The 13,656-nt window shown below is 26.7% G+C and overlaps 1 protein-coding gene across 1 annotated transcript in view; it reads left to right on the top strand.

The window, feature by feature from the left end:
- The first annotated feature begins 547 nt into the window (after positions 1-547).
- LOC119666395 (alpha-(1,3)-fucosyltransferase C) overlaps positions 548-13,656 on the top strand; it is a 30,892-nt gene continuing 17,783 nt past the window's right edge. Inside the window, exon 1 of the mRNA XM_038075673.1 lies at positions 548-693. The gene's annotated coding sequence lies outside the window, so the exon portion shown is untranslated. The remainder of the gene's footprint in view (positions 694-13,656) is intronic.

The raw sequence follows: 13,656 nt of genomic DNA on the forward strand, positions 1-13,656 counted from the left end.
TGAAAAAGCGTAGATGAGGAGTGAGTAAGCAGCAAATATTGTTATGATGTTCGAAAAACTGGGACTAGTTTTATTCTGACATCAGTATTTAAAAGTTGTTCATACAGATAAGTGATCAATAAAATATAAAGCGGATAATCTTATAAAAAAATAACTTATGAATTAATTATTTCTAATATAATGATTATTTTATATAATATTAAAAACTCTTTATATCATAAGAAATCATTTTTTGTGTGTATTTAAAAATTTGCTAACATTTATATATCATAACTTTAAATATTAGTATATCGTAGTAATAAATATAATATTATATATTAATATATAATTACATATTATATTTAATACAATAAAATATAAAATAGTTTCATTAATTAATTATAGTATAATTAAATTAATATAAAAGTTATATTTGTTCACGAATCTGTTGATAGATGACAGTGTATTGAGAACTTATATTGCGCTACTGATGTCAGTTTATTTAACATTAAAGAAAAGGAAAAATTAAAACAAATAATTAAACCTCTATAACAATTGTTTAATTATAATAAAATTTTGTTCAGCTGTTTGTTATGATGATATCATTATATAGACTATATAACCTGTGCATGTTCTGTATAACAATTTTTAATTTTTAAAATGTTTTTATTTCTTAAATGGTATTAAAAATAATAACGAATTAATTAGTGCATGGTAAGTTGAAGTAGTTTAAGTTAACGTTTAACTTTTCTCAATATAATTAGTAAATTGTGGAACAAATTACATTATATCTATGGTATTTATAAAATGGATTAATTAATCTTAACAATAATTTTTTTTCGTACTGTCTATTACTTCGTTAAATGTATTAAAGTTATTCCATAATACACTATAATATATAATACATTACACACTATAATTAGTGGTTATTCGCTATTACCACTGTTCGCAAAAAAACCTAAAGAAATAATAACTATATATAGATCAATACCTAGACAATTAAGTCAGCTGATTTCTGCACTACTCTCTCCAACTACTCTAGTTTTATGTTATGAATTGAAGGATTAAATGATTTCAATTACTGCTAATTGCCGATAAAAAACGTTAAAAGTGCCTTTGTTCATGATGGAGTAATTTACTGATATGTCTCCCTAATTGCTAAAACTTTAGTCTGAAAAATCTTGCCTTAATTGAGTAGCGTAAAGGAGTAATGATTTATGTCTTATATATTATTTTGTAAAAATGTATATATATCATAATTTCCTTAAAAGTTGGTTCATGTTCACTCGTTTCGAATTTATTACCGAGGTTCATCCGTGAGACATCGTAATTTACATAAAAGTTTTTTCTTTTTCACTCGTTTGTTATGACCCGCTGGTACCTGCTTGTGAAGTCCTTTTAGGAGGTTTTGAACGGCACTTGGTCGTCGGTGGCGACGAGTGGCTCGTTTCGTAAATTTTATGTAAAAACAGTTTCTAAAGTTTAACTATATAGTTACATTATCTGATGTCTGCTATATAGACAGTTTGGAATGTTGTCTGGAGTTTGATTATGTCAAACTATAGCTATTCTTGTTGTTGTTGTGATATGAGTTAGTGCTATTGCGTACTATTACTGTTTTGTGGCTGGGGGGCTTATTTCTGCCCCACACTAAACTTTAACTATACTAGAATCATTATCATTTATTTATCTTCTAACTGATAAGGCACTGTGGATCAGCATATCTTCCTGTGTGTCCTGAGGTGGATTTAAGATTTGTTAGGACAGCGTTGGGCAACGTATCAACTTTTGTGAATAATTTTAGGGCTCTGTCCTTCATATATGTTGATAGCTATTGCTATTGCCCAGAGCTAGATACCAGATTATAGTATCATTAGTAAGTATTGAATGATAGTACACATTGAGACTATTATTTTTGTGAAAAATAAAAATCCTGTGGAGAATTGAATTTGTAAAATGAAATGAAATAAATATTGTGTGATATATCTAATATGACATAAAGTTTAATTCACTATTAAAACATTTATGTTAGTAGTGTCTAAAAGATAACTGAATAAGGAACTTACGAATTTTATATAATTTTTGTTTAATTACTTTTAATAGAAAATCTAACTAACTAACCCATACGATTTAAAATTAAACGCTTGAACAATATATTAAACAATAATTATTATTACAAAGATCTCACAAAATCTCATATCATGGTAATTAATTATGAATAATAGGTGAATCCAGAATTATTATAAACCACAGAAAATTATATATCATCTTTAAAGTACGCCCCCTCCAGTACTATAACACAAAGTTAGCATTTGACTCAATCGTATATCTATTTTTAATATACTAATTGTGAAATTCTATATTTGGAATATAGAATGATGTGGTTTTGCAATTATATAGATGATTAACTGTTATTACTTAGGTTAGGTTGGAGTGACGGCTTTGTGCCCAAAGCCTGATTTAGCTCAAATAATGATCTATTGTTATACCACGGATTAGCAATGTTCATACACAGACCAAAAGGATTCAGGAAACGACCGTAGTGATCAGCGTAAGAACAATGCTGAAAAGGCACGGTTCACCCATTTATGTGTAAGTGAACCAACTTCATAAGTCTTACATCTGTTAGGTTGGTAAGACATTGAGCTTCAAAGATTTTATATCTTGTCACAGTCAAGGATGACTACTGACACATAAGTTGGAGCACAGTTTGCTTCTCGAACGCAGCGCCACAATCCCAACAACAGTCATTATAGGGTAGACTTAGTATCATAGAATGATTTTCTAGTACATAGTAAGCACCTTATACTGTAGCGCTAAATAGGTTATGTTTTGGTTGAAACAGCGGTCTGATTCGTTTGTTTTCCAGTTTAGATAGGTCAGTCTTAGATCTGATAGGAGGGTTCATCTGGTCAAGTTTGTTAAGCGATGCTCAGATATTTCTGTTAGATTGTCAAAGTGGCCGTTGCAAGTGGGATTCCAATATCAGAGAAGTGAATGTCAAGGAGCAAAATGCCTGTCTTGGCAAGCTTGTCTGTCGTGCAGTTGCAGATATCTTAAAACAGTTCCTGTTTCAAGAAACTGAAATGAGTTGGAGACTGGCACGGCTAACTCGTTAAGAGAAAACCGGCATTCCGGTTAACAGTCCGACTGTTAAGAGATTTGATAGCAGCTTGGCTGTCTGAAAAGATTATGAGATTTACATCTGGATCTTGTTGCCTAGGATCAGTATATTTTTTACTTACACTTGATTGTATTTTTCTTGCTCTATTTTTCATATTTTGATGGTAGTTCTGATTTATTCTATTTTAGCAGTGCTTCAAAATAGAACTTAATGAAAAATATGTCGTTTCAATTTCAATGTATGTATCGGATTATTTATCGGTTCAGTTACAATCGAATTATTATTAAATATTTTTTAATCGGAACTGAACTATATTAGTTAATTAAATTTCTGCGTTTATAAATGCAAACCAGTTTTAATTTTTTAGTTGAAGAATGAACAGATGTCGATATATACGTGTCAATAATTTATTTAAAACACAAGAATTATTTATGTGAATAACATGAAATCTTTATTGGAAATAATATTCTTAATTCTAATGTTCAGCATTTTTCTGTTATTTACATTAAGTAGATATTTAATATCTATTTAGAAGCGTAAAGGCGGCGACTATGCAAAAGTGCTGAGAGTATATAAAGTGTCACGTACGCCTGCGCTTACAGTGTATATTAAATGACTATTGTTCATTGTGGTCGGTCTTATCTTTATAAAAAAATTTATAAAAAATGATGAAAACGCTCTATAAGCGAATTCCGTCAACATTGTTTTAATTAAAATATAACGTCAACAATAGTGCAGAACCAAAGTGAACTGATCGATGTTTCCACGATTCAGTTCTAATTTTCATTCTGGCAAGAATATTGGTTTTTACGGTGTTCGGTGTACGGTTTACGGTTCCGTTCTGTTGTAAAGTTCCGGATTTTAGTTTAAAGTATTAAGTTAAATATTTGCTTTATATTCGACATGCGGTATCTTTTATTTTTTTAATTAGTTAAATTAAACTATGGTTAGTTAATTTTTACGGTTTTTGGTTTATGGTTTTTTTTCGGGTTTAAGTCACTTTTTAATAAAGTAAAGTATAAATTCAAATCTTTATAGTCGACCTAAGTTCATAACATACACTGTCATTCCTTTCTCTAATAAGTTTCATTAAACTATTTTGTAATTGTATATTGTTGAACTCGAATATTTGATGTTCGTGACTTTGCATTTATTGATGATTTCTTGTATCCTGAACTACTGTCCATAATTGTCGAAGAATTTCTTTCATTTTATCTGTATCCAGAAAAGTTATAGTTTTTCAGATTGATGTCTGACAACTCTGATTCGTGGATAAATTCTTTATGGATAATTCATCTCTTACATTGTGTAAGAGCAGTGCTCAGTTATTACTCTGTTCAGTTATCAGCTGATCATTTAAGTCATCATCTGTTTTAAAATCTGATCTGTTCACATTTAGGAGATATTTGTTCTTCTTCTCTGAGTAGTGGATAGATGTGCTATATTTCTTGCTAATGGGTTAACATGTTCTGTCAGCTTTTATTCTCAAATTCATTTTTAACTAGGGGAATTTGTAGATCTCGGTGGATACTTTCATTCTTTATATACCATGAGGCACCAGTGATTGTTCTCAATATTTTTGACTGAGCTCGTTGGATTATTTCAATATTTGAAGCACTAGCATTGCCAAATAGCTGGATACCATAAGTCCATATTGGTTTTATAATGATTTTATATAAGAATACTTTATACTCGAGGCACAGGAAAGATCTGCTATTAATGAGCCAATGCAACTTAGAGGCTTGGAGCTTCATCTGAATTTTTTTTGGCTTCAATATGTTTGCGCCAAGTTAGTTGTCTGTTTAGGTGAATACCTAAGTACGTTATATTATCTGGTTGTGGTATGGGAATGTTATTTAGTAAAATTGTTGGAGATGTAATCCGATTTAAGGTAAAAATGACGTGTCTACATTTTAGTTCATTAATTTTAATTCACCTTTTTGACAACCAATTCTCCACCCGAAATAAGTGAGATTAAAGTGGGTTTGAACGTAGTACAACGTTTTTGTTTCGACATAAAATTGTATTTAATTATTGAATCTAGAAAATTAAGGTTCGATTGGGTGTCTGTGTCGATTGTTTCTTATGATTAACATACTGTATCTTAAAGTAACAGACGTAGTATTTGTGAGCAAATAATAAATTCAATAAACTTATATATTAAGGTTTATGTGTTTCCTATTATTAAAGAAAAGAATAACTTATAATTATTTTTGGGTGTTATATTTTTATTTGTAGAAATGTATAATTATCCATCTCACTAAAATATTTACGAGTTACAAAGTTTCAACTCATTTCCAAACTATTTTCGTATTCGTTTCCCCAAAGTTTACCCATTTGGGCAACCACTCTGCGATTAAACAATTAAGTTAAACGCAACATATCAATTTTATTTTATCAAAGATAAATTCAGTAATAACTGCTTGACTGTGTTTGTTTATAAAGGACATGGCTGAATCATTTAAGTATACAAATTTATATCCGCTAACAATATAACAATGCCTAAACAAGCACGTACCACCACAATGGCCCAACTACCTCGTATATAAACGAAACCAAAGTCTTCCCCCTGGTGTATACCCGCGGATATAAACTACTTGAACTGCTACTGAAATAATTTGTTAAGTACTTCGCTGTTGGCACTGTAAGTAATTCAGATACTCACTCGAGGCTAGTAAGTGAGGCGGTAAGTGTGTTAAGAGTGTTGAAGTGCTTTATTCCGACTAGTTAGTATCATTTTTAGTATATAACAGCATAAAGCTTTAATAGCTTTGAGCACTGAAATTGTAAAAAAAAAAATAATTAATTACTTTATACTAATTAGCATGTAATTAAATTCATTTTTATAGTTTTTGTGTAAATTGTTTTTAAAATTTTTGTTGAAATATGTTCTTCCTTCTACGAAAGTATACATTATAATGAAAAATAAATATAAAAACTATTTAAAAATAAGTTGCTATTTAAATAACATTTTTAAAAAAGTGATTAAGTACCTATTTTACATACCAAGGGTCTTACTTATATTCAATTAAAGTCAGTATAGATAGTTGTAGAAAACATCTCGATCACATACATACATTTATATTAATATATTTATTTTTATTCCCATATAGATTTTTCCATTGAATGCATTCGTAAGAATTAAACAATAAGTGGTAGTAAAACCTTACTTTAATATAATTACGTTTTTATTTCTGGTTTTACATTTTTTTACATAATAATGTATTCTTAAAGCTAATTAAATCTAAGGTTAAACCTAAGCTCTCTTTTACAAGAGAGAGCCTTATATATTATTATCTTACCATATATATAACATTAGGTTGTTATATTTATGAAACGATATTGTGATACTACGCTCGTTTTTTATTGAAAGGCAGTTGTGAAGTATATGGTAAGCTATATTGAGTAAAGATCTTGCGAGCTTAGTTAATTTTTAAACGTTATAAGGAAGTTATGTTTTATATAAATAATTACGATAGTAGTCATTGAATATTTAAGTATATTTTGTATGTTTATACCTTATGGGCCAAATACTGTTTGATCCATAATTTTAGAAACTCATAAGGACAAGGGATATATAGCCAATATATTCGAAATGCAAAACCTCTGACTTGCTACACAGAAGCAAATCAGAGTTATCTAGGTTAATATCTGTGTTTATAGGACACTCGACCATAGGATGGCATGGAGCTATACTTGGTCTACCCTATGGTATCTCTTGCAAAGCATATCTACCAACTCTCAAAAAAAGGACGGAACACGTGTTGTGTCTATATCCAGGCTTGGCCAGAGCTAGGTTTTGGTTTTTGGGGACCCCATTCTTTAACACAATCAGCGATATCTCTAGTATTAGCACTGGTCAGACTCTCATCTTTATAAATGCTTCCGACTGGTTCTTCTGACGTATTTCTATCCATTATTACGAGGAGTTATGAATCCCAAACGGCTTTATCAGCTAATTGGATGATTCGTTTCTCCCTCGACTTCAACTAACTAACTAACTAGTTATCCTTTTGTATAATTGTTATTAAGTTGAGACTGGTGTGCTACCATAACTGAATTCTATAAAAGTGGATCTGTTTATTTATTGAGCTGTAAAGAAGAATTTTGTATTCTAGATTAATTAGAAATCTCGATAGAGTGAGTCAGTGTTAAATGAATGCCTTAATTTATAAACAGATTTTATCTTCCACATTTTTGACAAACAAAACTAGACGTCTTCAGTGTACATATAGTAGCGCTACCATAAATCACTGGATTTTATAATTTTGTTCAACAAGTGTTCTAATCATTAATATTCACACGTTATGTGCTAACTTTGTTCTTTACTGGCCTTAGTTCGTCAGTTCATAAGCTCATAAATTTTTAATTAACAGTACATACTATTTAAAATGTGTGGATACCTGAAAGAGGCATCAGTTTTCACTGTCAATTGTATATTAACTTTTTGTTCACGGATTTTAATTTGTCACTTCAAAACCCCATTTGTAAGTAGCAGTAGTTATTCTCTAAAATCTGCGGATGCTTGCATTGAGTATCGGTTTTCAGTGACAATTGAAGGGTTATTCGTTGTGTACAGGTGAAAACGTCACATTGCAGTAGGGTATTTCGGTACGGTTATGATTACCTGAGTACATCGATTTTAAAATTGTGATATCACTTCTCGAGATATTGAGTAATGAAGTTCTGAAATTTCGTAAATTGAAAAAGTCACATTGCAGTAGGTTATTTCGGTACGGTTTTCATTTCCTGAGTAAGTCGATTTTAAAATCAAGATATCACTTCTTTAGATTTCAAGGCTTGAATGTCTAAAATTTTGTAAATTGAAAAAGTCGCACTGCAGTAGGTTATTTTGATACGGTTATGGTTTCTTAAACACATCAATTTTAAAATTAAGATTCATTTCTCAAGATAATAAAAGATATCGAGATATAATTAATAAAATATTACGCACGCCATCTAGTAGATGCAGTGTTAATTGACTTATAACTTATTGTAACAGTTTTTCATGTAAAAATTTAAATCTTTAAAGCTTAATATATTCCAAACTAAGCTAGATTGATATATAGTGTAGTTGAGATAATTGCTTAAAATAGCTATTTAGTTGTCAAATTGACGTGCCTATGAAGTTGAAAACGGCCCCATTTACCAAAATTTAATGGTTAAGACCAACGTGCCCATTGACAAGTTTTGTCGAAAGTCTAAGTAATATTCAGAACTACACCTGAACAATATTTTCGTAGCACAAAAATTTTTCTAACCCCATTTGTGATACGGTTTAGTATCATCCAATTGGCTTTATGAAACAAAAGCTGATGTGATGAAGAATTATATGTACTTTATATATACTTGTACCGATTAACAAATAACATTTAATAATATTAATATTATATCTTTATATAAAAGATTTATATCTTCAACATGATAGAATCAACTTCTGTTATTATTCCTTATTTGAAATTGTAGATCAATTGCGTTGAGCAAATGTTTTCTAAAATTGATTATTTTGATGGCATTCGAATATACATTTCAGGTACAGTAATCGAATATATAGGTCTTTATATAGGTCAATACAAAATCTGTGATGATAGATATAAAAGATAGCTCTTTCATTGAAATTGACGATGAAAAGAACATATACTTTATAGGGTTTTTAAAATCTTCTGAAAAGTGTTATGAAAATTCTGATTCTGAAATAAATATGTGAAGCGTTTAAAAAGATATATTCAATCTGTTCTTAATATTTATTTATTCAACTGTAATCAATCCCAGTAATTTGTAATCTTTACTCTATATTATATATATAAATGTTAGTAGGAAAATCATTTTACGTAGTAACTAAAATATCGTTGGAAAATTTAGGTATTTTTTTGTCGTTAGAGTTCATTAAATGTGTAGGTGTTTTTAGTGTTAATTTACATTTGCCTTTTTATTCGTCATGAACTGAACGTCGATAGAGAAAATCGTAAATATTTCACACCCCTTCAAAGCAAATAACGTCAAATAAACTTGTGTACGTGCAGTCAACTTCAAATATTTCTCTAAAGCACACAAAATAAAACAAATATAAAGTAATTAAAGTAAATTGCTTAAATTTGTGGGTCCATATAAATTTAACACAATCAACAAGTACGAGGGAACCAACTATTGTTCTACAGCTTAATAGTACTTAATAGCTTCCGTTGATAGCATTTTCTTTCCAGCACTTTTATTAAATCGACGTGATTAGTGTTTTATACTATGAATATACGCAGAGATATATGAAGTAAAGAAATCCCCATTTAGGTACACTGTCGGTTAAAACTTTTGACAATAATAGTAGAAGCAGTTGTTATATAAACAATAGTATTTATTTGGACTTTACGTTTAAGAATTGAAAGAAAAATAAAAATTATTTTAGGCTGTGAGCTATGTTTAGTCTTCACTCACATATATCATTTGCGATCACTAATCCGACAAGTTATGTGGTTTTCTGGAAGAATAGAAAAGCTTGGGAAGCTACGTATAGGTGTTGATGAGCATTTAGCAAATCTAGATATTAAGTCCCTAGGAGTTGGTTAGAGACAGTTAGTCTTAATATACATTGGTTGCAGCTTACATATTTTGAATACACATTTAATGGGTTACTAGTTTGGAAAACTTATTAGTGATTATTATTATCTTTATTATTATTATTATTAGAATAGTGCTTTTAAAAATATCAACAATAATGTTTGAATATGGACATGCAGTGGTTTTTATAGTATTATTTTGGCATTTTTTTTTATCAATACTTCGTGCAAATATAAAGGCAATTTGTTAAACTCAATTTATATAAAATTCATTTGTTTATTTAATTACGATATAATTAGTCAATAATAATGGTTTCTTATACTATATATCTTATAATATTAATGTATTCTGATACATTACATATATCAGACAATTAGAATTTTCTACAAAGTATTTTATAGAAAATTTAAAGTATATCCCTCGTATCTATACCTATAATATGCTCAGCAATACTAGTTGTATAAAACTTTAATTAATGAATTTTCAATACCTCAAACTGTGTTAATATATAATATATATGGCACTAAGCAAATACATTTTAACTTTTGTTCTGATTTTATGTGAAGTTAAGTTCCCATCATGCCCTGCTCTTGTAAAAACACTCCATCCATCCATATCATATATTTTAGTGCCTCCAACCCCATCATCAACCAATTATTTCGTGTGCACTACGGCAAGTGTTTTTATTAAAATACGAAATATTTCAATTGTTGCTTTCATAAATGCCATTTGTATTTACTAAGTGCCCTACAGTTGGTCTTACCATAACTTACGGCGTTACTCGCATATTTGCATATCAGATAGAAATGATAAGCGGATGAAGTTAGAGAGTTAGAATTCTATGGAAATTTAGATAAGGTACTTTCAATTTGATTTGTCTGTCTTCATTTTTAATATATGTATATACATAAATATCGTATAAATTATACTTTTAAGATAAATTTTATCTTTTATAGCAAATTTTTAAAAATATTTTACTATATATGCAATAGAAAATTATATAGAAAGATATATAAATAGAAAATTTTTAGTGCCTAGAACTTTTCTATTTGTACCTATACTGGAAGTTCAACGTTATTGTGAGTCTAAGAGTATAAAAATTGTCAAGTAAAATGAAAAATAGTAGTATTTTAATATAACTTTTATTTCATAATTATTATATATAATATATCAAACTTTTTATCTGGGATTTATCATCTATTATTTTATGTATCATTTATTTTGTTTATTTTTATTAAAATATTTTTTAATGCTTCATAATGAATAAAATTTCAAAATTTATAAATCGAAAAGAGATTGTGATTAATTATTTAAATAAAATAATTTATATATTAAATTAATATTGTTATTTTAGAATAAGAAAAGAGTAAATAAAATTTAAATAATAAATAAAATTCAATTATTCTGACGATGATATCACCAGACAACTAGGTGATAATTGTATCATAATATTGGTCATAATTATTTAAAGTATTTAAATATGAAATAAAATTAATAAATATACTATTTAATAAAATTTAAATATTTTGAATATTTTAGTTTAGATTTTGTTGACAATTAACTTATAAAGGTCTAACTGTTAATTAGTTGGCTGATGATATCATAATGTGGAAATATTGAATTAAATAAAAATTAGTGAGAAATAATTAGTGAAAAAAAATACCAATTAGCCCATTCTAGCTTAATTATAACCATCTTGGTAATTAATACTTTGGTCATAGTGATTGAATATAATACTTAAATATTTATGAAAAAAAATATATATTTGACATAAATTATTTCTAAAATAATTTTTTATCTATTTTATCTAGATTATCTAAGATAATTAAAAAATTTTTTGTGAGAATAATTTTATTTAATAGTTACTACAATTAAAATATTATATGTTTGGATATAACAATTTAGATGACAATTATGTATATATTTTAAATAATTGTAATAATAATAATTATTAAAAATATGCATTTATAAGTAATTTGGAGGATCATTTTAATTAAGATTAATATAGATATTAAATAAAGTTATAGTGAGTACTTATTGAGATTTATAGACATTTTCATTGCATTAAAATTAATATAGAATAATATTTCATTTAACTTTATTATTTATAGAAATTATAATTAATTTTAATTTGTTTTAATATTAGTATAAATAAATAGATTCATTTTAATTACTGTTCCTATTAAATTTAATTAATTTTCTTTTATATAAATAAATAGTTTTATTTAATATTCATAACAATTATTTAAAACTTTTACATTGTTTTATTTAATGTTTTAATATAAAACAAACATTTGAATAATAAATTTATAATGTATATAAAATGTAATTATACTAATTTTATTACTGTTTCTATTTAATTTTATTTATTTGTATTTTAATATAAATATTTGGCACAATTGTAATTTGTTAAGTATAACGATATGACTATTATCGTTGTTGTAGCCTGAAAGGATTGTAGTCTCTTTGGGGGGTAATGAATGGCATTTGGTCGTCAAAATTGACCGAGTGGCTTCCGCACGTAGACCCGATCGTTCTTGGGACCACAACAATTTGATAACTACTGAAATTAATCAAAATTCGTTATCGAATCTATCGTCTGGGAAATTTGAATCGTGGTTTTTATTTATTATTAATTATTTTTATATAAATATCTTAAAACATAATTAAAATATTAGTTAAAATTAATTTAAGATGTTTCGTATTTATTAATATCAATATAAAAAATAAATTAATCACAATTAATATTATATTTATAGATGTATAGAATGAACAGATGAATAGAATATTTATAAATTAATCACAATTAATATTATATTTATAGATGTATAGAATGAATAGATGAATAAATTATTTATAGATGTTATTAAATTATAACAATTAATATCAATATAAATATAAAAATTAATATCAATATAAATATAAAAATTACTATCATTATAAATATAAAAACTAATATCAATATTAATATAAAAAAAATAACAATATTAATATAATGAACATTTACCGGACTTAGGTCATTTATTTAATTAGCTGAATACTCAATTAAATTAATTTTATAAAATATATTGTTAAAGTTTTATTTTAATAAATTTTTTACAAATATTTCGGATCTAGTTTGTAGATCATCTTTAGTGTGATAATCTTTTATATACATAAATGATATTTTTTGTTATATACACACAGATAATGATGTAGATTAAAATTTTTATTATAAATCTGTTTAAATTAAAACAAACTTGAAAATATGTTTCATAAATTAAATTTAACTTAAGAAAAAAAAATATATTCTGAAAATGATCTACGAATTAGATCGAAATATTTTGAAGAATTTATTTAAATAAAAAAAAGAATAGCTGATTTATTATTTTTAGTTTTAAAGCGGGCTAATTAGTCTAAAGTTCAAATAATACCAAATCTTGTATATTATTTTTAAAAATTATAAATTTTTTTTGTTTTCCACTAATGTAAGACTATAGTCTATAATCATCTATAGAATACAAAATTTATGCAATTAAAAAAAAAAATAATTATATTCTGTTTTAATATACACACTAAAGATGATGAGATAGATAAAACGAAATATTTGTGAAAAATTTGTTTACATAAAAAGATGTTTAACAATATATTTTATTAAATAAATTGATTTATTGTTTTTAATATTGAAATGGGCTAATTGGACTATTGTTCAAATAATTCATAATTTTTTAAATTATTTTTAAAAATTGCGAGTATAATAGTCATCTAGTCATCTACAGCGTATATTATTAGTTTTATTTTAATAAAAAAAAAAGAATAGCATAATTATATTTTTTTTAAATACACGCACTTAGATGATGAGATATATCGAAATATTTATGAAAAATTTGTTTAAATATAAAGGAATTTAACATAATACTTCGTAATTAATTTAATTAGCATATATACACACTGTAGATGGATTGAAAATTTTTTTCTTAACTAATCTAACCATATATTTAATACGGTATGGGACTATAGGC

This window comes from Teleopsis dalmanni, chromosome 1 (assembly GCF_002237135.1).
Source record: "Teleopsis dalmanni isolate 2A chromosome 1, ASM223713v2, whole genome shotgun sequence".
Classification (NCBI taxonomy): domain Eukaryota; kingdom Metazoa; phylum Arthropoda; class Insecta; order Diptera; family Diopsidae; genus Teleopsis; species Teleopsis dalmanni.